The sequence below is a fragment of the Rhinoderma darwinii genome (genome assembly GCF_050947455.1).
Source record: "Rhinoderma darwinii isolate aRhiDar2 chromosome 5 unlocalized genomic scaffold, aRhiDar2.hap1 SUPER_5_unloc_28, whole genome shotgun sequence".
Lineage (NCBI taxonomy): Eukaryota > Metazoa > Chordata > Amphibia > Anura > Rhinodermatidae > Rhinoderma > Rhinoderma darwinii.
Window position 1 is genome coordinate 133,474 of NW_027461785.1, and position 25,318 is coordinate 158,791.

The 25,318-nt window shown below is 46.2% G+C and overlaps 2 non-coding genes and 2 pseudogenes across 2 annotated transcripts; all 4 read left to right on the forward strand.

Annotated features, from left to right (window-relative positions):
- The first annotated feature begins 4,141 nt into the window (after positions 1 to 4,141).
- LOC142689127 (U2 spliceosomal RNA) lies at positions 4,142 to 4,333 on the forward strand. The gene has a single exon (XR_012858134.1). It is a non-coding gene; the product is annotated as a U2 spliceosomal RNA (small nuclear RNA).
- Positions 4,334 to 16,825: 12,492 nt separating this feature from the next.
- On the forward strand, positions 16,826 to 16,999 carry LOC142689103 (U2 spliceosomal RNA; annotated as a pseudogene).
- A 6,336-nt stretch (positions 17,000 to 23,335) lies between these two features.
- On the forward strand, positions 23,336 to 23,538 carry LOC142689168 (U2 spliceosomal RNA; annotated as a pseudogene).
- A 1,288-nt stretch (positions 23,539 to 24,826) lies between these two features.
- On the forward strand, positions 24,827 to 25,017 carry LOC142689299 (U2 spliceosomal RNA). The gene has a single exon (XR_012858203.1). It is a non-coding gene; the product is annotated as a U2 spliceosomal RNA (small nuclear RNA).
- Positions 25,018 to 25,318: the final 301 nt, after the last annotated feature.

Genomic DNA, 25,318 nt, shown 5'->3' on the forward strand with positions numbered 1-25,318 from the left:
CTGCAGTAGGACCTGACGCCTGTCCCAAGAGTGTGGGCATGGAGCGGAGACACTCTGTGTCAGACGAGGGCTCCATTAAGAAAACCCTAAAATATGCTGGATTGGAGCCTCGTTTTGACCATTTCCGGTCAACGGGGGGGTCGGAGCAAAGTTCCTCCACTGCGGTTGTGGAGGGGCTTGCGATGAAGGCTCCCCGTAAGCAGGCAAAGGTTGCCAAGAGCGATGGGACCTCACAGGCCCCTGTGCAGCTGCCCAGGAAGGACATCAGCGATATCTTCAGCCAGGGGCCAGAGATGGGTGAGAGCGACTTCGAGGAGATGGATAGGAGCCATTCTGCAAAGAGACAGCGAGAGGAAGAGGAGTCCGGAGTTCGGAGGAAAGCTGCCTATCGGAGTTCGGATGAGAGCAGTGTGGGGGTTGGAGCCGCCCACGTATCTGGCTCTGACCCTACCAACATCCAAGATTTATTGACCCCTCAAAAAGGGGGTCCAGACTCGCAGCTGATCTCCGAGTACGACTCTTCTGGTTCGGACCCTGACCTCAACTAAGACTATGTTGGTTCCTATCAAAGTCGCCTCACTAAATGTGAGGTCCCTAAAGAGCCCTGTCCGCAGGACTGCTTTATTTTCATTTTTAGAGACTGTGGACTTTGACCTTTGCCTGCTTCAAGAATGTGGAATCCCTAATGACTTGGAATATCAAGATTTAAAGATGGACTGGAAACTAGGCCCCTCAGTCTGGTCTGGTGGAAATGACTGTCGCTCTGCGGGGGTTGGATTGCTCTGCCGAGGTCGTTTTATCTCCATCCAAACAGTGACTGAAATCATGCCCGGCAGAGCTATTTTAATACATTTGCTTTTTAATGGAACTTTAATTCGTGTTTTAAACGTTTATGCCCCTCCTACCAAACAGGAGAGGGCAGAACTATTAGAGATTTTACCATTGTTTTGTGTTGGGTCTACCCCCCTGCTGGTGGGTGGTGATTTTAACTGTGTGCGAGATGGAGAACACCGCCAGGGTGGGGATTTTAATCGAAAAATTGACCGTACTTCTTACCTGCTCAAGAATTTTATTGGTGATTTTAAATTGAAAGATTGCTGGAGGGAACTCTTGCCTGCGGACCCAGGCCCCACCTGGTCCAATGGAAGAGTGAGCTCCAGAATTGATTTTATTTTCACTTCTAATAGTTTTATTCCCAAAAAATGTTTGCTTTTAACAAATATTTTATCTGATCACAAGCTCCTTTCAGTGCACCTGGAGCTAGAGGGAGAGCAAAAAGCTTGTAGGGGTCCCTGGAGACTAAACACCACACTCCTGGAGGACCCCATCATTAAAGAGGAGTTTGTGCGGACCTACCAGTGTTGGCAGTCCCATAGAGCGCCCAGTCAGCCTATGCTACACTGGTGGGAGGGCATTAAACCCAAAATCAGAGCTTTTTTTATTCGAGCAGGTAAGAAGAAAGCAAAAGAGAAAAAACAATGGTTTTATGTTCTTAATAAACGTTTACATGTACTTTTTAAATTGAAGGAGATTGGTATGGATGTTGATGATGATATCTTAAATCTTAAAGCTGAAATAAAATATGCCATAGAAGAGAAAGGGAAACAAATAATTTTTAATTCACATGTAAAGCACCTCGAGGATGGCGAGAAGTGTTCCCGGTTCTTCTTCAAAAAGGTAATGGATAAACGAGATGTCATTTTAAACCTTGAAGGAGAAACCACTATGGTCGGCATTTTAAATTCTGCTTTTAATTTCTACCAATCTCTTTTTAACAAGAAAAATATTGATCCTTCCTTTTTAGAACATGTTCTTAATTCCCTTGATGCCAAGCTAGATATTTTAGACCAGGAAGTTTTATCCCGTAATATTACCTTGGAGGAACTTTTATTTGCTTTTAAAAGTTTTTCTAATGGGAAAGCTCCTGGGGAAGATGGTCTGCCCATCGAATTTTATCATGCTTTTTGGGAAATTTTAAAGAATGACATGTTTTTATTGTATAAGGAAGTTTTTATTACTGAAGAGCTGCCCCCTTCCTGGAGGAGGGGGATTGTGTCCTTAATTTTTAAAAAAGGTGAGAGGGACCAGTTAAAAAACTGGCGCCCTATTACTCTTTTAAACGTTGATTGTAAAATTTTAGCTAAACTAATAACAATCCGTTTTAAACCTTTTATTCATAAATTAATCCATCCAAACCAGGTATGTGGGGTACCTGGGAGGTCAATTACTGAGTCCCTGAATATTTTACGTGACATCATTTGGTATTTTAAAGAAAGGGGTCAAAGCCTTGCTATTTTATCCTTAGATTTCGAGAAGGCTTTTGACCGGGTCTCCCATGAATATCTTTTTATGGTTCTTAAAAAGATGGCTGTTCCTGAAATTATTTTAACACGTATTAAGCTTTTATATCGATCCTGTTTTAGCCAAATTTCTATCAACGGATTTTTAACTAAAGGTGTTCCTCTTTTATCAGGGGTGAAACAGGGGTGCCCGTTGTCTCCGCTCCTTTTTATTTGTGCCATAGAACCTCTGTTCACCCTAATAAGAGATGATAAAGTCATCAGAGGCGTGCCCATACCTGGAGGAAGGGGGAACCAGGTAAAAATCCTAGGCTATATGGATGACGCCACCGTCCTATGCCCAGACGCCGCTTCTATGAGACGGGCATTGAGGAACACCGGCTTTTTTTGTGAAGCCTCTGGTTTTAAATTAAACGTTGATAAGTGTGACTGTTTTTATACTGGTGTATGGGATTCCTCTGTGACACCAGGAGTTAACATGCAGCAGGATCAGATAAAAATTTTAGGAATTGTTTTTAATCAAGAAAACGATGGGAGACCCAATTGGGATTCAGTAATTGCCAAAATGGAAAAAAAGGTTTTAATGTGGAATTTGAGAAATCTCACCATGGAGGGAAAAGTTTTAATAATTAAATCTGTTTTATTACCCATAATGCTTTATGTAGCTATGGTTTTCCCTCCAACAATTTTATATATTAAAAAAGTGACCAGGATCTGTTTTATGTTTTTATGGGGTTCCAAAATGGAAAAACTAAAACGTGATTTTATGTACAGATGTAAGGACAATGGCGGGAGAGATGTTCCTAACCTTTTTAACTTCTTTTACATTAAATACTTTTGCTTCTGTTTTAAAATGTATAATTCTGATGGTATTTTTAGCTACTTTTTAAAGTACGCTACGGGCATGATTTTTAAACGATGGTTTCGTGTCCCTTTGAATTCTCCTGTGCTTCTGTGTCCCCCAAAACAATATGCGGTGCTCGAAAAAACTGTCAGGCTCCTAGGTCTCCAAGAATTGGAGCCTGACATATTGGGGGACCAGAAAAAAGTGTCACTCTCCTGTAGGCGGCAGGAGGATACACTGGCAGTTTCAAATTTTTCACAGGCAAGGTCCAAGGTGGTGTGGCGGAACGTTTTCGGGAAATTTATGGCAAATGTGCACAAGGACCTTGCCTGGGCAATCGTTCACCAGTGCCTCCCTACTCGTGAATTCCAGCATAGGCGAGGACTGGTGGCGAGAGCCAAGTGCCCGAGAGACAGGTGTGGTGACGACGAGACGATAATGCACCTGTTTTGGAACTGCCCATATGCACAGGAGGTTTGGAGGAAGGTAGGCCCATTGCTGAAATGGGCCTGCGGTCTTAAAGATCTTAAATTTGAATACGTGTTTTATGGTCTTTTTAACTGCCCAAGTTTTAAACAGCAAATGGTCTGTTGGATCATTTTAAACTGTTTTAAGAATGCCATTTGGAAGGTTAGGAACATTCTGCTTTTTAAACATGATTTTATTGACGTTAAAAATTGTGTGAAATATGCCCTAAGTGAAATGTATATTTATTATCTTAGGGACAAAAAGCAGCTAGGGGTAAAAGAAGCAACATCCATGTGGTGTTTGCAAATGTGGAATACCATAACATTGTAAATAAAAATGGTTTTATTCTTTTATGTCTTTTATGCCCTGTATAAATTTTATCCTGCTATTGTTCTGTACTTTTATTATAACATCTGTATTAATGGTCTTATTATTATTACTTTTGTATTCATTTAAATGTATGAATATTCATGTATTATGCTGTTGATTTTATCTTGTGGTTTCAATTTTAAAAAAAAGTCTGTAAAATATATTATTTTTGCCAATAAAAAACTTTGTTGAAACCTTATCTGTTCTTATCAGTTTAATATCTGATACGTCCCCTATCTGGGGACCATATATTAAATGGATTTTTAGAACAGGGAGATGGAAATAGAGCTTGCTCTGTCCACTCCACGCATTGACCTGGTATTGCAGTATTTCCAGGACCGGTGCACCCTTCCCTTATGTGTTGACTAAAATCAGATTCCAAAAGTGCTATTTGTGTTTGCTATTGTTTTTGTCTTTCTGATGGGATCTCCCCTTTTAATCCCATTATTTCAACACCTGTTGGACAATGCATTTGTACAGTCATGTGTGATAATGAGCTCATTTATTAAATGCAATTAATGAATACATTGCCACCTCTTGTTGTGTGTGTGTGTGTGTGTGTGTGTGTCTTCTGTGTTTCTGTGTTTCCGGCATTTCACATTGGAACAGCTCATTCACCTTCCTTGTCTTCTCTCCGCCCTCCCTCCTAGGTAAGTTAAAGAGCTGCACCTGAGCCAGCCACTGATTGATGCAGCACCACAGTCAAATAGTGGAGTGGAGTGGAGTAGGGGAACAGCAAACAGCCATTAAAGCAGCCAGCCGCCTACCCGCCACAATGGACCTACCTGTGTACACTAGATGGATGTGATGGAATGTACTGTCGTCCCTACATTTCAAGAAGAAGTAAGAATTGCAGTTGCAACAAACCCTTGCTTGCCTACAAAGAGAGCAGCAATTTGGATTTGTTACTTTGTTACCTGGAAGAATAACAAACTGTGCAAGGATGGAGGTTGTAGGAGCAAGGAGAAGTTGTCTGTAAAGTTGGTGGATGCTTATTTTCCATTTTGCAGTCCCTTGTCTCCCTCTTGTGGCCTCCTGGAGGCAAATAAATGTGCAAAAAAAAGACAGCCTGGCGGCCGGCTGTTGCAGTGTTGCCCTCTCAGGCAACACTGAGTGACTGACTGAGCCTCACCGTCTTATATAAAGTTCAGACGGAACTTTGCACGTGTCATAGTGGAGCCCTCAGGATTCCAGAGCCAGCTTTCTGACATCATAATGGGGCCTCAGAGATAGATAAAAGCCTGGGCCCAGGCAGTGTTGGTCAGTGCTGCTCAGCAGGCAGCACTGGACTGGATTAAAGCTGATACAAGGTGTGAAGGAACAAGGGGTGGCTGTGGGCATGCACTTGCTGCCGCTGCCAGTGTTTATCTGCATGGCAGGAGGGCATTTGGGCGTTGCCAGGAAGGCGTTTTTATGTAGATTCCTCCTCTTTCAGCACTGCATTGTGGTGCAAGCAAAAGAAGCAAATCCTGTGTAGCTTCCTCTCCGGCCTTTATTCACCTCCCTCCCGCTTAGTAGCTGTAAATGTGTGTGAGCCTGCAGGGCCCCATGGAATTGCCTAGGAGTAGGCTGAATCAATCGCTGCAAGGGGTGAACAGCAGTATGGGACAGGCTCGGGCAAGGCAAGGGCCGCTCGGGTTATCGCTTCTCGGCCTTTTGGCAAGATCAGGTGTAGTATTTCTGCATCTGGTTTTGTTGGGAGGTGTCCGGGGTACCCTGCTCCTTGGCCTTGGGGGATCGTCTCTTTTCACAGAGAGACTTCACCCCCTTGCTGCTATTTGGGGAGTGGGCTTAGCCCCCGGACAACGAGTTGCGATCGCGCCTTACCCAAGAGGTCAACCGGCCTTGAGGCGTTTTTCTAAGAGCGTTCCGAGGGCGTTTATCGGGCTTCGTAGGTGTCTGGGGTACCCTAATCCTTGGCCTTGGGGGAGGGTTCCACTTAATTGTGGAATCTGAGCCCTTGCTGCTATAAGGGACAGGCTTAGCCCCCAGGCACTGAAAATGCCATTTACATTTGGATTTGCATCCGGGGACACCCGGTTGCGCCAGTCCGTCCGCATCGAGGTGGAAGAAGGCCATCGCCAGCGGAAGAACCTTCGCTTCATTGTGGAGGTGATTCTGCTGGACTTCCTGGGGCTCAAGCGGGCGGACATCCTGTGTCTCAACGACCAGGAAAGCCGCGGTCGGTACACCGTATCCTTTACGGCCGCGGCATGTTGCGACAACATGCACAAAAGATTGTCTGATGCGGACCAGAGTGAGGAGCGGCTAAATGGACTGAACTTTTTATTCCTCTACGGGGAGGAAGAAGTCCCGCTCGTGATGTGCATGTTCAGTCCATTTGTCTCAGAGTGTGACATTGAAACCTTCCTCAGTCGTTACTGCAGGGAGGTCCGCTTCTCACATAAAATCTTGAACACCCAGAGCTTCTGGAATGGCAAAAGAAAATATTGGGTGAAGTTCCGCCAGGATCCCAATGGCATTGGAGGCTTACATCACCCACCCCAGAACTTTGCCATTGGGAAGAATCGAGGATTCCTATTTTACCCCCAGATGCCAATAGCCTGCCGGAACTGCTTGAGATATGGCCACACCAGAGAACATTGTGACCGGCCCCATGTGGTGCAGTGTAACAGGTGTGGCCAGGTTGGACACGTAGCGGCAAAATGCAGTTCCGAGGTGTTGTGCAATCTGTGCGGCATGACTGGGCATGCTTTTAAAGATTGCCCCCGCAGAGCGAAATCTGGGCCACCCAGACCAGGGCCAGAGCGGCAGTTTGCAACATGTGCAGACGCCGCTGGTAATGCCCCAAAACGAGCATTGACGACTGAGGGGTCCAGGCCAAAGTCCTTCACAGCTCCATCGGGGGGCCCACCGATGTCAGCCTCGAGGGACGGCCATAGGGATTCCACCGGGTCCAGGCAGAGCAGGAGGAATTCTGACTCTGCTGGACATAAGTTGACCGGCACCTCTGCAAACAGGTCCTCTGCTCCGCCTGCAGTGGACCCTGTTGAGGCAGTGGTTAGCGACAGGCGTCGTGGCTCCGTAGGTTCTGCAGTAGGACCTGACGCCTGTCCCAAGAGTGTGGGCATGGAGCGGAGACACTCTGTGTCAGACGAGGGCTCCATTAAGAAAACCCTAAAATATGCTGGATTGGAGCCTCGTTTTGACCATTTCCGGTCAACGGGGGGGTCGGAGCAAAGTTCCTCCACTGCGGTTGTGGAGGGGCTTGCGATGAAGGCTCCCCGTAAGCAGGCAAAGGTTGCCAAGAGTGATGGGACCTCACAGGCCCCTGTGCAGCTGCCCAGGAAGGACATCAGCGATATCTTCAGCCAGGGGCCAGAGATGGGTGAGAGCGACTTCGAGGAGATGGATAGGAGCCATTCTGCAAAGAGACAGCGAGAGGAAGAGGAGTCCGGAGTTCGGAGGAAAGCTGCCTATCGGAGTTCGGATGAGAGCAGTGTGGGGGTTGGAGCCGCCCACGTATCTGGCTCTGACCCTACCAACATCCAAGATTTATTGACCCCTCAAAAAGGGGGTCCAGACTCGCAGCTGATCTCCGAGTACGACTCTTCTGGTTCGGACCCTGACCTCAACTAAGACTATGTTGGTTCCTATCAAAGTCGCCTCACTAAATGTGAGGTCCCTAAAGAGCCCTGTCCGCAGGACTGCTTTATTTTCATTTTTAGAGACTGTGGACTTTGACCTTTGCCTGCTTCAAGAATGTGGAATCCCTAATGACTTGGAATATCAAGATTTAAAGATGGACTGGAAACTAGGCCCCTCAGTCTGGTCTGGTGGAAATGACTGTCGCTCTGCGGGGGTTGGATTGCTCTGCCGAGGTCGTTTTATCTCCATCCAAACAGTGACTGAAATCATGCCCGGCAGAGCTATTTTAATACATTTGCTTTTTAATGGAATTTTAATTCGTGTTTTAAACGTTTATGCCCCTCCTACCAAACAGGAGAGGGCAGAACTATTAGAGATTTTACCATTGTTTTGTGTTGGGTCTACCCCCCTGCTGGTGGGTGGTGATTTTAACTGTGTGCGAGATGGAGAACACCGGCAGGGTGGGGATTTTAATCGAAAAATTGACCGTACTTCTTACCTGCTCAAGAATTTTATTGGTGATTTTAAATTGAAAGATTGCTGGAGGGAACTCTTGCCTGCGGACCCAGGCCCCACCTGGTCCAATGGAAGAGTGAGCTCCAGAATTGATTTTATTTTCACTTCTAATAGTTTTATTCCCAAAAAATGTTTGCTTTTAACAAATATTTTATCTGATCACAAGCTCCTTTCAGTGCACCTGGAGCTAGAGGGAGAGCAAAAAGCTTGTAGGGGTCCCTGGAGACTAAACACCACACTCCTGGAGGACCCCATCATTAAAGAGGAGTTTGTGCGGACCTACCAGTGTTGGCAGTCCCATAGAGCGCCCAGTCAGCCTATGCTACACTGGTGGGAGGGCATTAAACCCAAAATCAGAGCTTTTTTTATTCGAGCAGGTAAGAAGAAAGCAAAAGAGAAAAAACAATGGTTTTATGTTCTTAATAAACGTTTACATGTACTTTTTAAATTGAAGGAGATTGGTATGGATGTTGATGATGATATCTTAAATCTTAAAGCTGAAATAAAACATGCCATAGAAGAGAAAGGGAAACAAATAATTTTTAATTCACATGTAAAGCACCTCGAGGATGGCGAGAAGTGTTCCCGGTTCTTCTTCAAAAAGGTAATGGATAAACGAGATGTCATTTTAAACCTTGAAGGAGAAACCACTATGGTCGGCATTTTAAATTCTGCTTTTAATTTCTACCAATCTCTTTTTAACAAGAAAAATATTGATCCTTCCTTTTTAGAACATGTTCTTAATTCCCTTGATGCCAAGCTAGATATTTTAGACCAGGAAGTTTTATCCCGTAATATTACCTTGGAGGAACTTTTATTTGCTTTTAAAAGTTTTTCTAATGGGAAAGCTCCTGGGGAAGATGGTCTGCCCATCGAATTTTATCATGCTTTTTGGGAAATTTTAAAGAATGACATGTTTTTATTGTATAAGGAAGTTTTTATTACTGAAGAGCTGCCCCCTTCCTGGAGGAGGGGGATTGTGTCCTTAATTTTTAAAAAAGGTGAGAGGGACCAGTTAAAAAACTGGCGCCCTATTACTCTTTTAAACGTTGATTGTAAAATTTTAGCTAAACTAATAACAATCCGTTTTAAACCTTTTATTCATAAATTAATCCATCCAAACCAGGTATGTGGGGTACCTGGGAGGTCAATTACTGAGTCCCTGAATATTTTACGTGACATCATTTGGTATTTTAAAGAAAGGGGTCAAAGCCTTGCTATTTTATCCTTAGATTTCGAGAAGGCTTTTGACCGGGTCTCCCATGAATATCTTTTTATGGTTCTTAAAAAGATGGCTGTTCCTGAAATTATTTTAACACGTATTAAGCTTTTATATCGATCCTGTTTTAGCCAAATTTCTATCAACGGATTTTTAACTAAAGGTGTTCCTCTTTTATCAGGGGTGAAACAGGGGTGCCCGTTGTCTCCGCTCCTTTTTATTTGTGCCATAGAACCTCTGTTCACCCTAATAAGAGATGATAAAGTCATCAGAGGCGTGCCCATACCTGGAGGAAGGGGGAACCAGATAAAAATCCTAGGCTATATGGATGACGCCACCGTCCTATGCCCAGACGCCGCTTCTATGAGACGGGCATTGAGGAACACCGGCTTTTTTTGTGAAGCCTCTAGTTTTAAATTAAACGTTGATAAGTGTGACTGTTTTTATACTGGTGTATGGGATTCCTCTGTGACACCAGGAGTTAACATGCAGCAGGATCAGATAAAAATTTTAGGAATTGTTTTTAATCAAGAAAACGATGGGAGACCCAATTGGGATTCAGTAATTGCCAAAATGGAAAAAAAGGTTTTAATGTGGAATTTGAGAAATCTCACCATGGAGGGAAAAGTTTTAATAATTAAATCTGTTTTATTACCCATAATGCTTTATGTAGCTATGGTTTTCCCTCCAACAATTTTATATATTAAAAAAGTGACCAGGATCTGTTTTATGTTTTTATGGGGTTCCAAAATGGAAAAACTAAAACGTGATTTTATGTACAGATGTAAGGACAATGGCGGGAGAGATGTTCCTAACCTTTTTAACTTCTTTTACATTAAATACTTTTGCTTCTGTTTTAAAATGTATAATTCTGATGGTATTTTTAGCTACTTTTTAAAGTACGCTACGGGCATGATTTTTAAACGATGGTTTCGTGTCCCTTTGAATTCTCCTGTGCTTCTGTGTCCCCCAAAACAATATGCGGTGCTCGAAAAAACTGTCAGGCTCCTAGGTCTCCAAGAATTGGAGCCTGACATATTGGGGGACCAGGAAAAAGTGTCACTCTCCTGTAGGCGGCAGGAGGATACACTGGCAGTTTCAAATTTCTCACAGGCAAGGTCCAAGGTGGTGTGGCGGAACGTTTTCGGGAAATTTATGGCAAATGTGCACAAGGACCTTGCCTGGGCAATCGTTCACCAGTGCCTCCCTACTCGTGAATTCCAGCATAGGCGAGGACTGGTGGCGAGAGCCAAGTGCCCGAGAGACAGGTGTGGTGACGACGAGACGGTAATGCACCTGTTTTGGAACTGCCCATATGCACAGGAGGTTTGGAGGAAGGTAGGCCCATTGCTGAAATGGGCCTGCGGTCTTAAAGATCTTAAATTTGAATACGTGTTTTATGGTCTTTTTAACTGCCCAAGTTTTAAACAGCAAATGGTCTGTTGGATCATTTTAAACTGTTTTAAGAATGCCATCTGGAAGGTTAGGAACATTCTGCTTTTTAAACATGATTTTATTGACGTTAAAAATTGTGTGAAATATGCCCTAAGTGAAATGTATATTTATTATCTTAGGGACAAAAAGCAGCTAGGGGTAAAAGAAGCAACATCCATGTGGTGTTTGCAAATGTGGAATACCATAACATTGTAAATAAAAATGGTTTTATTCTTTTATGTCTTTTATGCCCTGTATAAATTTTATCCTGCTATTGTTCTGTACTTTTATTATAACATCTGTATTACTGGTCTTATTATTATTACTTTTGTATTCATTTAAATGTATGAATATTCATGTATTATGCTGTTGATTTTATCTTGTGGTTTCAATTTTAAAAAAAGTCTGTAAAATATATTATTTTTGCCAATAAAAAACTTTGTTGAAACCTTATCTGTTCTTATCAGTCCTTGTAAGGATAGATAGCTCGGAGAACCACTGGGGGCTATAAACACTAGCTTAGCGATCCAAGAGCGTTCCAGACGAAGCCGGCGACGAACTGCGGAGAAGAACCAGCGAAGACGACGATCCAGAAGGGAGAAGCCGCCATCGGGGAAGAAGCTCCGGGAGATCGCTGCCGGGAAGAAGAAGGAGAACTTCGGAGAAGAGCCGCTGCTGAAGGGGATCTTCGAAGAAGCTCGGCCGCAGAAGAAGAAGCTCGACGAGGAACCGCTGCGGAAGAAATTTCGTGGAAGAACCTCGGCCAGCAAGGAGAAGATTTGCATAGCTCCGCCCCCTTCGGGAAAGAGCTATCGAAGATCCTCCCCAAGCGACAGGAACAGCTGGAAGAAGCCATGGCCTCAACCAGCAACCCTGCCACCCAGAAGAAGAAGGCTGATGGACCAGGTGAGCCGACCCAGGCCAGGACATCTCCTCCTGAAGCCTCCTCAAGCCAACAGGCCACCAGGAAGCCGAACCAGGCTGCTCCAACCCTGGAGCCCTGGATGAAGCAGACGGTGGCCCTGAAGCTGAAGGAGGTGGACGGGAGAGTGCCGGACATGACGGAAGAAGTGTTCTGCCAGAAGATGCTCCTGGACCAGGGCTTCGCTAAGCCGGAGACCATCAGCATCCAGGCCTTCATGACCGGGATGTTCTTCGTGACCTTTGCTTCGATCAACATCTGCAGAAGGTACTGGGAGATGGTGAAAGCGGCGAGGCCTGAATCCCCTTTCTCTCGCTTTGTGGGCAACTGCCCTGTCCAAAGAGAGGAAAGGCGGGTGACGGTCTCAATGCGGAACCCACACACCCCCGGCAAAGACATCACCACGCTCCTGAAGCGGTTCTGCACAGTGGTGAGGGAACCCACCCACATCCTGAACGGACTCGGCTTCTGGACTGGCAAGTGGTCGGTAATCGTCCGACTGAACAAGGATTCGAACGCGGAAGACGGCCTCCAGCACCTGCCCCAGTCATTCTCGCTGGGCAACTCCTACGGCCTCATCTACTACCCGGACATGCCGCAGATCTGCAGGAGATGCAGCAAGAAGGGTCATTCGGTGAAGGACTGCAAGGAGGACGCCTGCAAGAACTGCCGGGTAACAGGACACGAGACCAAAGACTGCCCGAAACGGACAATGTGCAACCTCTGCGGACAAGCAGCCCACTCTTACAAGGACTGCCCGAAGAGGGATCGATCCTGGGCAACTGTAGCGGCGAAAGCTCCGGCCAGAGGGAACCCCGCCCCAACCAGAGCTCCAGCGGCGCAGAAGACCGGGAATAAGAAGGATGGTAAGAAGACGACAGTCCCTCCCCCCCGCCTCCCGGCCCTCCCTCGCCCTACCCTTCCCACCCTCCCTCGCCCGGCCCTCCCCACCCCCCCGTCCCCAACCCCTGTCACCCCCACTGAGGCTCTCACCTTCTCCTACCCACCCATCTCAGTGGTCCTGTCACCTGCACCTCTCCCAACCCAGCCTCCCTTCTCCCCAGCTCCAGCAGCACTAACATCTTCCCCTCCAGCTGCTGGAGTCCTCTCCCTGGAGGATTTTCCCCCTCTTGTCTCCTCAGGTGCCATCCAGAGGAAGAGAAAGGTGAGGGACAGCCCAGCGGCTGAGTCCTCAAAGCGACAAGTCGTGGAAATCTGCGAAGACTCCCTTGCGCAGCAGGAGGAAATGGAGCAGATGGTGGAGGAACTCGTGTCTGAACCTGAGGTCATCGACTTCACAACAGACATCCAGGTGGCTACAATCCTGGAACAATTTCTGTCAGAGGGCCTGCTGGATCTTTCGGACCCGCCAGGCGAGGAGGATCCGCCCGACCGGACTGGTAACTAAGGTGTATCGTTTGCACTAACCTTCTTTATTCTCCCCCATGGCTGCTAAACTTAACATCTTTAGCCTCAATGTGAGGAGTGTTAGAGATAGGACTAGATGTCAGATGGTGCTAACTTTTCTTTCCAAGCAGTCGAGTGATGTATTTATGCTGCAGGAATGTACTCTCCCCTCTTCCAGGTCATACCATCATCTGGCCAGGCAGTGGACCCATGGCCCGTCCTACTGGTCTGGTGGGGGCGACTGTAAGTCTGCAGGGGTTGCCATCCTGATTAGGGGAGGCGTATTTACTGTTGACTCTGTCCAGGAGCTCGCCTGCGGCCGCTTGTTGGTCGTAGACGGTTCCTGGGCAGGAGAGCCGATTAGGCTCATCAACGTGTACGCCCCCCCTATGAAGGCTGAGCGCCTGGAACTATTCCAGACCCTGCGGACCCGGCTCGCCACCACTAGGGCAGTGGTGATGGCCGGGGACTTCAACTGCCCCATCGAAGAGGATGGACGAAGTTCCGGCACTTCAATCAAGCTGGATGTCAGTTCCAAACTGCTTATCGAGATGGTAACCGAAGCATCCTTGCAGGACGTTGTGGGCTCCATGGGGATCGGCTCTGTGAACTATTCATGGAGCCGACCCGATGGCTCACTTCGTTCTCGGATTGACTTTGTGTTCACCTCCCGGGCAGTCAAGCAGCATGGGCACTCCATGGTCCCCTGCTTCTTCTCTGACCACAGGGCCATTCTCTTCCAGGGTGCCATCGGCCACGGTTTTCCTCCCGGCCCTGGCTCCTGGAAGCTGAATTGTGCCCTGCTGGAAAGAGAGGAGGTACTGGCGGAACTTAGAGACGCCTATATTGTTTGGAGGAATGATAAAGTTTTCTTTGACAAAACCTGTGACTGGTGGGAATATGTTAAAGTTGAATTTCGTTGTTTCTTTCAGGCAAAAAGTCGCCAACAGGCGTGTGAGAGGAAGAGAGACTTCAGAGAGATGCAGCGTCAGCTGCGATCCCTGCAAGACCTCCTTCAATGTGGCTGGGACGTCAGGAAGGAGCTGGAGGAAGCCAAAAAGGGCCTGAAAGGGCACTTTGAGGAGGAATCCAAGCGAATTGTCTTTCGTTCCAAGGTGGAGAACCTGGAGAAGGGTGAGAAATGTAACTCGTTCTTTTTCAGGAAACTCCATGCCGGCCACACGCCCCTGAAGGAACTCCGAGATGAGACCGGAAACATGCATTCTGGGAAGAAGGAGGTGATGGGAGTCGTCACAGACTACTACCGAAGCCTCTACTCCCGGAAAACCACTGACCCCGAAGCCGCCGATAAATTCCTGTCAGGTATCACTAATCATCTTGATCCTGCAGGTACGGAGGCTATGGACGTACCCCTGACGGTGGAGGAACTGCTCTCTGCCGCTAAATCCTTCAGACCCGGCAGGACCCCGGGCAGTGATGGTCTCCCAGCAGAGCTCTATGTAGCGCTGGGGGACTTGATCTGTCCGGACCTGCTGGAGCTCTATGAGGAGATGGTGGTGGAGGGTAGAATGCCACCGTCCTTGAGAGAAGGCATGATCACGATCTTGTATAAGCGGAAGGGGGAGAGATGTGACCTGAAAAACTGGCGTCCCATCTCTCTCCTGAACGTGGACTACAAGATCCTCGCCAAAGTATTGACCAACAGACTGAAGGTTGTCATCGGACGGATCATCGGATCGGACCAAACCTGCGGCATTCCTGGCCGTAGGGTGGCCGACAGTCTTGCCCTGGTGAGGGACACGGTGCATTACATGCAAAGCCGCCGTACACACGCGGCCCTGGTCAGTCTGGATCAGGAGAAGGCTTTTGACCGGGTCTCTCACGAATTCATGGGTAAGGCTCTGCGTAGGCTGCGGCTTGGCAGGTTGTTCTGTTTGTATGTTAACCTGATGTATTGCGACATTTACAGCTCGGTGCTGGTGAACGGCTGGAAGACTGACCCCTTTCCTGTATCGTCTGGGGTTAGACAAGGCTGTCCTCTTTCACCTCTCCTTTTTGTTTGTGTTATAGAGCTCTTCGCAGAGGCTATCCGGCAGAATGGAGAGATCAGAGGGATCACCGCACCAGGTCCAGGACACTTCGAGGTCAAATGCTCGCTGTACATGGACGACGTGACCGTCTTCTGCACTGACCAGAGTTCGGTGACTGCACTCGTCCAGACCTGCGAGGAGTTCGGACGCGCTTCAGGGGCAAAAGTCAACTGCGGGAAGTCGGAAGCCATGCTCTTCGGAAAGTGGTACCTGCCTTCTCCTGCCTCCTTCCCTTTTACTATCAAGCCGGACTTCATCAAAATTCTGGGAGTCTGGTTCGGTAAGGAAGGTGCAGCCCTAAAGTCGTGGGAAGAACGCTTGGCCAAAGTCAACCAAAGGATCGGACTGTGGAGCCTCAGACAACTCACTATTGAGGGCAAAGCAATGGTCCTGCGTAACGAAGTCTTGCCTGTGCTACAATACACTGCACAGGCATGGCCCCCTCTTGCAACGGTCTCGAGGGCCATTACCAGGACTGTGTTTCGCTTCATCTGGGGCTCGAAAATGGACAGAGTAAAGCGGACTGTTATGTACAAGGAGCCCCGCAAAGGTGGGAAGGGTATACCCGACATTCCCACTCTGCTGCGGATCGCTTTTGCATGTGACTGTGTTCGTAGGACTCTGAGGACAGCAAACGGCTCTGCGGGCAAGGCCATGTCCCGCTACTTCCTCCTTCCCCTCTGGCGAGGTTTTGGCTGGGACAAGTGGGACAGCTCCTTCCCTTACAACTGGCACGCTCCCTGGTTCTACGGAGATGTTGTCCGGTTTGTGAGGGAGCATCAACTGGAGGGTCTTAAGCCCGACTTGTGGAAACCTAAGACGATCCACAAGCACATCAGAGCAAAGGACTCACTGGAGTTTGTTCCAGGGCTTCATGCCGACACGTTGGAGACTGTTTGGACTAACGTGTCATCTGGCAGGTTGACCAACGGGCACAAGGACATTTCATGGATGGCCATCCAGGGAGGACTGCCTCTTAGGTCATTCATGCATGCCCGCAACCTGTGCAAGACCCGGTACTGCCCCAGGTGCCCCTTCACGGAGGAAACATCTTTGCACATTTTCTGGCAGTGCCCCTTTGCACAGGGTCTGTTGAAAGCCTTGGAACATGAACTCAAGGACTCAGTACCCAGGAACAGACTGTCGTACCGCTCGGTACTTTATGGACTATTTCCTGGGAATACCACGGATGGAGCAATCCAGGAAGCCTGGCGCCTTATGAACTGCTTTAAGGACGCTATATGGTTTGCCAGAAACCGTCTGATTTTGCGGAGAGAGAGTGTGTCCGTCCAGGACTGCCGCAGGCTGATCCACAGCCTGCTCAGAGACTATTCCACCTGGGACAGCCCGGACGTCGATGAGGAAGAGGACTGATACTCCCCTTCCCCCCACTCTCCCTTCTTGTGTGTTGTCTTTCAATAAAGCTTCGGGCCTGTGATTTCCCCCTTCCCTACCCCCTCCTACCCACTCCCCTATCCCATCACTTGTCTGTAATGCTTTGTTGTTTGGCTTTAGTGAATGCAAGAATGTTAGTGTAGCATGTGGTGTAATGTATAGCATAGGCTAGCCTGTACTGTGTATTATACTGTCATGTTATGTTTGACGACTGTTATTATTTATTATTTGCTGCTTCATGGCTTGCGCTGTGTCGCAGTAATGTTTGTATGATGACGATTGATTGTCAATAAAGCATTTTTCAATCAAAAATCTGTTCTTATCAGTTTAATATCTGATACGTCCCCTATCTGGGGACCATATATTAAATGGATTTTTAGAACAGGGAGATGGAAATAGAGCTTGCTCTGTCCACTCCACGCATTGACCTGGTATTGCAGTATTTCCAGGACCGGTGCACCCTTCCCTTATGTGTTGACTAAAATCAGATTCCAAAAGTGCTATTTGTGTTTGCTATTGTTTTTGTCTTTCTGATGGGATCTCCCCTTTTAATCCCATTATTTCAACACCTGTTGGACAATGCATTTGTACAGTCATGTGTGATAATGAGCTCATTTATTAAATGCAATTAATGAATACATTGCCACCTCTTGTTGTGTGTGTGTGTGTGTGTGTGTGTGTGTGTCTTCTGTGTTTCTGTGTTTCCGGCATTTCACATTGGAACAGCTCATTCACCTTCCTTGTCTTCTCTCCGCCCTCCCTCCTAGGTAAGTTAAAGAGCTGCACCTGAGCCAGCCACTGATTGATGCAGCACCACAGTCAAATAGTGGAGTGGAGTGGAGTAGGGGAACAGCAAACAGCCATTAAAGCAGCCAGCCGCCTACCCGCCACAATGGACCTACCTGTGTACACTAGATGGATGTGATGGAATGTACTGTCGTCCCTACATTTCAAGAAGAAGTAAGAATTGCAGTTGCAACAAACCCTTGCTTGCCTACAAAGAGAGCAGCAATTTGGATTTGTTACTTTGTTACCTGGAAGAATAACAAACTGTGCAAGGATGGAGGTTGTAGGAGCAAGGAGAAGTTGTCTGTAAAGTTGGTGGATGCTTATTTTCCATTTTGCAGTCCCTTGTCTCCCTCTTGTGGCCTCCTGGAGGCAAATAAATGTGCAAAAAAAAGACAGCCTGGCGGCCGGCTGTTGCAGTGTTGCCCTCTCAGGCAACACTGAGTGACTGACTGAGCCTCACCGTCTTATATAAAGTTCAGACGGAACTTTGCACGTGTCATAGTGGAGCCCTCAGGATTCCAGAGCCAGCTTTCTGACATCATAATGGGGCCTCAGAGATAGATAAAAGCCTGGGCCCAGGCAGTGTTGGTCAGTGCTGCTCAGCAGGCAGCACTGGACTGGATTAAAGCTGATACAAGGTGTGAAGGAACAAGGGGTGGCTGTGGGCATGCACTTGCTGCCGCTGCCAGTGTTTATCTGCATGGCAGGAGGGCATTTGGGCGTTGCCAGGAAGGCGTTTTTATGTAGATTCCTCCTCTTTCAGCACTGCATTGTGGTGCAAGCAAAAGAAGCAAATCCTGTGTAGCTTCCTCTCCGGCCTTTATTCACCTCCCTCCCGCTTAGTAGCTGTAAATGTGTGTGAGCCTGCAGGGCCCCATGGAATTGCCTAGGAGTAGGCTGAATCAATCGCTGCAAGGGGTGAACAGCAGTATGGGACAGGCTCGGGCAAGGCAAGGGCCGCTCGGGTTATCGCTTCTCGGCCTTTTGGCTAAGATCTCGTGTCATTAGGTGATCAGCATGTCATGCCCTTGGCCTTTTGGCATCGCCACCTCGGTGGCTTAAGCCATCTGCTGCTATTAGGGGGTAGGCTGAGTGATCATTAGTAGAGCGATCATGGGAGCTAGGCTCCGCTACGCTGGGATCGGGGAAACCCGGATCAAGAACGCTTTCGGTATCGACGTACCCTTGGATAAAAGAGATCTGTTTTCATTGAAGCATCTGGTGCAAGACATCCTCTTCAAGACCCTCAATGTCAGCAGGAGCGACATTCTATGCCTTCAGGACCCTAGAGGTAACCGTTTTACTCTTGTTCTCAACAGTCTCAATGCTTGTTACAATTTGTATGCGACAATCAAGGCAAACCTGCAAAATACTGAGCTGGATGGACTTGTCTTCACTGTGCTGTATAACAATGATGTGCCATTGGTTGTGCTTATGTACAATCCTCATGTGTTGGTGGAGGACATTCTTTCTTTTCTAAGGAAGTACTGCTCCTATGCAAGTTATTCCCACCAGGTTCTAAACACTGAGTCTATATGGACTGGAAAACATAAGTTTTTTGTGCGCTTTGAAGAGGACCCTGCAGGACCATTGGGGGTTAAATACCCTCCCAGAAATTTTGCAATTGGCCGTGATAAAGGTTATTTATTTTTCCCCCAGCCTCCTGTGTTTTGCAGGAAGTGTAAAACGTATGGGCATACTTATGAAGACTGCACACAGGAAGGGGTTACATGCAACAAATGCAACCAGGATGGTCATCTGGCTAAAGACTGTAAGAATCCTATTGTGTGCAACATGTGTAGTACAGTGGGACATGCATTTAAAAACTGCCCAATGCGTGCAAAAAATAAGAGGGTGAGGACTATGGCGGAGGTAGTAGCAGGTGAAGCCAGTGGCAGTACATCTAATGTGGTTCTAAGCTCTGTTGTCCAGGGAATTCAGGAGCCGACGCCTAAGGAGCCTGCTGAGCCGACGCCTCCCAGAGGGCCTGCTGGGCCATCACCTCCTGGGGAGCCTGCTGAATCTCTCACTGAGCTAACTCATGCTAGCAAAACGGTGGCTGAAGAAATGGAAGTGGCTTTGTTGGAAGGAGACCTGCCTCACCCCTCTGATGACTTGACTGGTTTGAGGGGGGATGGTGAGATAGATGCTTCTCTCTCCAGGACTCCGGTCTTGTCCTGGGAAGGAATTTACATAGAACAAGATGGCGGAGGTGGCCAAGGAGACTTTCCATCTTCTCTTGTGAGATCTGCTGAGGAGGAGGGAGAAGGGTCGTCTTCCAAAAGACTACGTACTATGCTGTCACCCTTGAGTGAGGATGGAGCCAGCCCAGACAGGGGAATTTACCCTATCTCTCATTTCTCTGAGGATTTTCCTTTTTTAGGGGAGGACGCAGAAAAAGCTGTCTTCGTGTCCGGTTGCCAGCCTCCAGGAGGCGTAGGCTGATCAGACAGTGGGGTATCGGTGGTTACGTTCGTAAAAAGATCAAGATATGGGCTCCAAAACTACATTTAATGTCATATCCATAAATGTCAGACAAATAGCATCTAAGTCTAGACGTGCTTTAGTTTTGGATCATGTCAGGAATCTTGGAGCAGAAATTTCTTGCCTGCAGGAATGTGGCATATCTGAACCACCGGGGGAGGGGGATTGGCCCTATGGGCAATGTGTTTGGTCAGGGTCTTCGTTTAATAAAAATGATGGTGTAGGGATACTACTGGGGAATAAGGGTATAAACTTGGAGAGTTACACAGTGGTTGAAATAGGTCGATGTTTGATTGCAGTAGTGTGTTGTAGGGGATTTAGGGTCAGGGTGATAAATACGTATTGCCCTACAGACAGGGCGAGTAGGCTGGCTTTGTTAGAAAAGCTGAGCATTTTCCTACCTGGGAGGATACCTACAATTTTTGTAGGAGATTTCAATTGCTCCTTTGATGGAGAGGGCCTGGATGTGACCGGGAAAAAGTTAAATCAATTAATGTCTGACTTTTCTTTTCTAGATACGGCAGAAATGCATTTGGGTAAGCCACCACCACCAACGTATAAATCAGACAGAGGAGGGGTTGAGTCTAGGATTGACCGTATATGTGTATCCAAGAATCTAGTTTGTAAGACTTTTGTTCAAAGTGAGGTACCATTTTCGGATCATGTATGTTTGCAAGTATGGATGGAAGGTAATTGTAAATTTAGTTTTGGGAGGGGTGTATGGAAGTTGAATAGTAGATTATTAGAGGATGTGGAAGTGATGGATGAGTTTAAGTGTAAGTATGCTGTGTGGAAAAGGGAGAAAAATAGTTTTAAAGATGTGCTTAAGTGGTGGGATTGGGTGAAAGTGCAGATTAAAAATTTTTTTGTAAGATGGGGACATAAACAAGCTACTAGACTACGTAATCAGTATAAAGATCTGAATGTTAGGATAGAATGGTTACGTAAGATGGGTGAAAATGGGATTGATATGAGTGATTTGTTGGAAGAGGCCAGAAAGGAGTTAAAGCAGGTTTTGGAAAGAAAAGGTAAAGAAATCATTTTTAGATCAAAAGTGGAATATCTAGATAAAAATGAAAAATGTACAAGATTTTTTTTCAAAAAAATGTGTGGTAAGAAAGAAGATATGAATGAAGTTGTTAATGAGAAAGGTGAGTGTATGGAGGGTGTAGATGTGGTAAAAGTGGTGGAATCATACTATTCAGAGTTGTATGGGAAAAAATGGATTGATAATGGTTTGATGAATGAGGTTTTGGGTGGTTTGGAAAGTGTCCTTGGTGAGGATGACTGCGTGGGGTTGAATGAAGAGATAACTCTTGAAGAAGTGAAGAATGTGATAATGAGTGCGGGGAAAAATAAAACTCCTGGTAAAGATGGTATTCCGGTGGAATTCTACGTAAAGATGTGGGAGGTAATTGGGGTAGACTTGCTGGAAGTGTGTAAGAATATATGGGATAAAGGGGTTTTGTGTGAGTCTATGAAAGAAGGTGTGATTGTTTTGATCTACAAGAAAGGAGACAAGAAGTGTTTGGGTAATTGGAGGCCAATTTCATTATTGAATGCAGATTATAAATGTTTTAGTAAAATCTTGGCTAATCGTATGCGTGAGGTGGTAGGTAAAATTGTAGGGGAGGAGCAAGTGTGTGCTGTGCCAGGTAGAAGTATGACTGATAATTTGGTTTTGTTGAGAGATTTGATTGGTGACTGTATGAGTAGGAAACAGAAGTGTATGATGCTTGCATTGGATTTTGAAAAGGCTTTCGATAGGGTGTCGCACGGGTTTATGTTTGCGGTACTTGCTAGGATGGGTTTCTCCACTAGGTTTTTGGAAGGTGTGAAGTGTTTGTACAGGGATGTGTCAAGTGAAGTTTTGGTGAATGGTAATTTAAGTTCAAAAGTATGTGTAGAATCTGGGGTTAGACAGGGGTGCCCTATGTCCCCTGTTTTGTTTATTTGTGTAATTGAAGTTCTGATGTGTTTAGTAAGAAGAGATAAGGTAATGAGAGGTTTTCTGATCCCAGGGAGTGGGGGTAAATGTGTTAAAATTTTGGGTTATATGGATGATGTGGTGGTTGTGAGTGATTGTATGGCTGGGCTGAATAGAGTTAAATTATGGTTGGATTTCTTCTGTGGTGCATCTGCTTTTAAAGTGAATTGGGGTAAGTGTGTATTCAAGTGTTTTGGGGACAGGGGAGTAAGAATGGGAGGGGTGCGAAATGAAGTGGGTGCAGTGAAAGTGTTGGGGATTCAGTTTAATGATGATTTAAGAGGGAATGAGAGTTGGGATGAATGCGGCTTGAGAATTGAGAGGAAGTTAAATTTTTGGAGGCTTAGGGACCTGACCCTATCGGGGAAGGTATTAATAATAAAATCGGTTATTCTGCCAATTCTGGTCTTTGTGGCTTGTGTTTTTCCAACCGCCAGTAGGAAGATTAAGAAGTTAGAGAAAATGGTTTTTACTTTTTTTTGGGGAAGCCGAATGGAGAAACTGAAGCGTGAATTTGTGTATAAGTCTTGTGAGAATGGGGGTTTGGGTTTTCCACATGTTGAGGTTTTTCTTGGGCTTAATTATATTAAAATGGTGGTGGTTCTTTTGGGAAAAGGAAGTAAGAGCGCGTATATGGTTAGGTATATGGCGGGTTGGATGCTTTATGGGTTAGATTGGGTTAAGAGAGATGCTACTGTGCCTGTTGCGTATGTATGTCCTGTATGGTATATTCTGATTGAAAAATTTATTAGGAAGCATGATTTGATTGCAGTTCCAATGGGTGAGTTTAAGAATAAGAAGGCTGTGTCAAAAAGGTTGTGTGTGAATGAGGTTGTCTGTAATATTGTGGGTTTGAGAGGACAGGATGTTGTGAATGTTTGGAAGAAGTTAAGTGTGACAGGTATGTCAAATAGGCAAAAAGACATAGTGTGGATGGCGATGCATGATATTTTGCCTGTTAGAGATGTGCAGAGGAGGAGGATGTTAGTTAGATTTGAGGTTTGTCCAAGAGTTGGGTGTGGTTCGTGTGAGACTGTAAGACATCTCTTTTGGGACTGTGATTATGCTTATGAGGTTTGGAGAAGAATGGGTGGTTTGTGTAAGGAATTGGCTGGGGTAAGTTTTATGGATTGGAAGGTCGCAATGTTCGCTATAGGTGCATGTAATAGGGCAAGTGATAGGATATTATGGTTGATTATGGTGTGTATAATGGAGAGCTTGTGGGATGTGCGCAATTTAGGTATTTTCAAGCATAAGTGGGTACCAATTAATGATTGTGTGAGGATGATATTGTCTAGATTATATGTGGTTTATCGCTGGGATAGTCAGTGTGGTGGTGGCATAGACGCAGAGGGAGTTTGGAAATTTAAGAAATGGAGAAGGTTAGTGAAATACAGTTAATTGTTGTTTTCTATCTCTGTTTCAAATGTTGTCCCTTGTTTTATTATGTTTCTTTTTGATCGGAATAAAGTATTACCATGATGATGTATGACTAAGGCAACTTATGCCTTAAAGATGCAAAATGGTTCTTGCGTTGTACTGTTGCTTTAAGTTGAACTGAATGGTATAAAAAAAAAAAAAAAAAAAAAAATCTGTTCTTATCAGTTTAATATCTGATACGTCCCCTATCTGGGGACCATATATTAAATGGATTTTTAGAACAGGGAGATGGAAATAGAGCTTGCTCTGTCCACTCCACGCATTGACCTGGTATTGCAGTATTTCCAGGACCGGTGCACCCTTCCCTTATGTGTTGACTAAAATCAGATTCCAAAAGTGCTATTTGTGTTTGCTATTGTTTTTGTCTTTCTGATGGGATCTCCCCTTTTAATCCCATTATTTCAACACCTGTTGGACAATGCATTTGTACAGTCATGTGTGATAATGAGCTCATTTATTAAATGCAATTAATGAATACATTGCCACCTCTTGTTGTGTGTGTGTGTGTGTGTGTGTGTGTCTTCTGTGTTTCTGTGTTTCCGGCATTTCACATTGGAACAGCTCATTCACCTTCCTTGTCTTCTCTCCGCCCTCCCTCCTAGGTAAGTTAAAGAGCTGCACCTGAGCCAGCCACTGATTGATGCAGCACCACAGTCAAATAGTGGAGTGGAGTGGAGTAGGGGAACAGCAAACAGCCATTAAAGCAGCCAGCCGCCTACCCGCCACAATGGACCTACCTGTGTACACTAGATGGATGTGATGGAATGTACTGTCGTCCCTACATTTCAAGAAGAAGTAAGAATTGCAGTTGCAACAAACCCTTGCTTGCCTACAAAGAGAGCAGCAATTTGGATTTGTTACTTTGTTACCTGGAAGAATAACAAACTGTGCAAGGATGGAGGTTGTAGGAGCAAGGAGAAGTTGTCTGTAAAGTTGGTGGATGCTTATTTTCCATTTTGCAGTCCCTTGTCTCCCTCTTGTGGCCTCCTGGAGGCAAATAAATGTGCAAAAAAAAGACAGCCTGGCGGCCGGCTGTTGCAGTGTTGCCCTCTCAGGCAACACTGAGTGACTGACTGAGCCTCACCGTCTTATATAAAGTTCAGACGGAACTTTGCACGTGTCATAGTGGAGCCCTCAGGATTCCAGAGCCAGCTTTCTGACATCATAATGGGGCCTCAGAGATAGATAAAAGCCTGGGCCCAGGCAGTGTTGGTCAGTGCTGCTCAGCAGGCAGCACTGGACTGGATTAAAGCTGATACAAGGTGTGAAGGAACAAGGGGTGGCTGTGGGCATGCACTTGCTGCCGCTGCCAGTGTTTATCTGCATGGCAGGAGGGCATTTGGGCGTTGCCAGGAAGGCGTTTTTATGTAGATTCCTCCTCTTTCAGCACTGCATTGTGGTGCAAGCAAAAGAAGCAAATCCTGTGTAGCTTCCTCTCCGGCCTTTATTCACCTCCCTCCCGCTTAGTAGCTGTAAATGTGTGTGAGCCTGCAGGGCCCCATGGAATTGCCTAGGAGTAGGCTGAATCAATCGCTGCAAGGGGTGAACAGCAGTATGGGACAGGCTCGGGCAAGGCAAGGGCCGCTCGGGTTATCGCTTCTCGGCCTTTTGGCTAAGATCAAGTGTAGTATCTGTTCTTATCAGTTTAATATCTGATACGTCCCCTATCTGGGGACCATATATTAAATGGATTTTTAGAACAGGGAGATGGAAATAGAGCTTGCTCTGTCCACTCCACGCATTGACCTGGTATTGCAGTATTTCCAGGACCGGTGCACCCTTCCCTTATGTGTTGACTAAAATCAGATTCCAAAAGTGCTATTTGTGTTTGCTATTGTTTTTGTCTTTCTGATGGGATCTCCCCTTTTAATCCCATTATTTCAACACCTGTTGGACAATGCATTTGTACAGTCATGTGTGATAATGAGCTCATTTATTAAATGCAATTAATGAATACATTGCCACCTCTTGTTGTGTGTGTGTGTGTGTGTGTGTGTGTCTTCTGTGTTTCTGTGTTTCCGGCATTTCACATTGGAACAGCTCATTCACCTTCCTTGTCTTCTCTCCGCCCTCCCTCCTAGGTA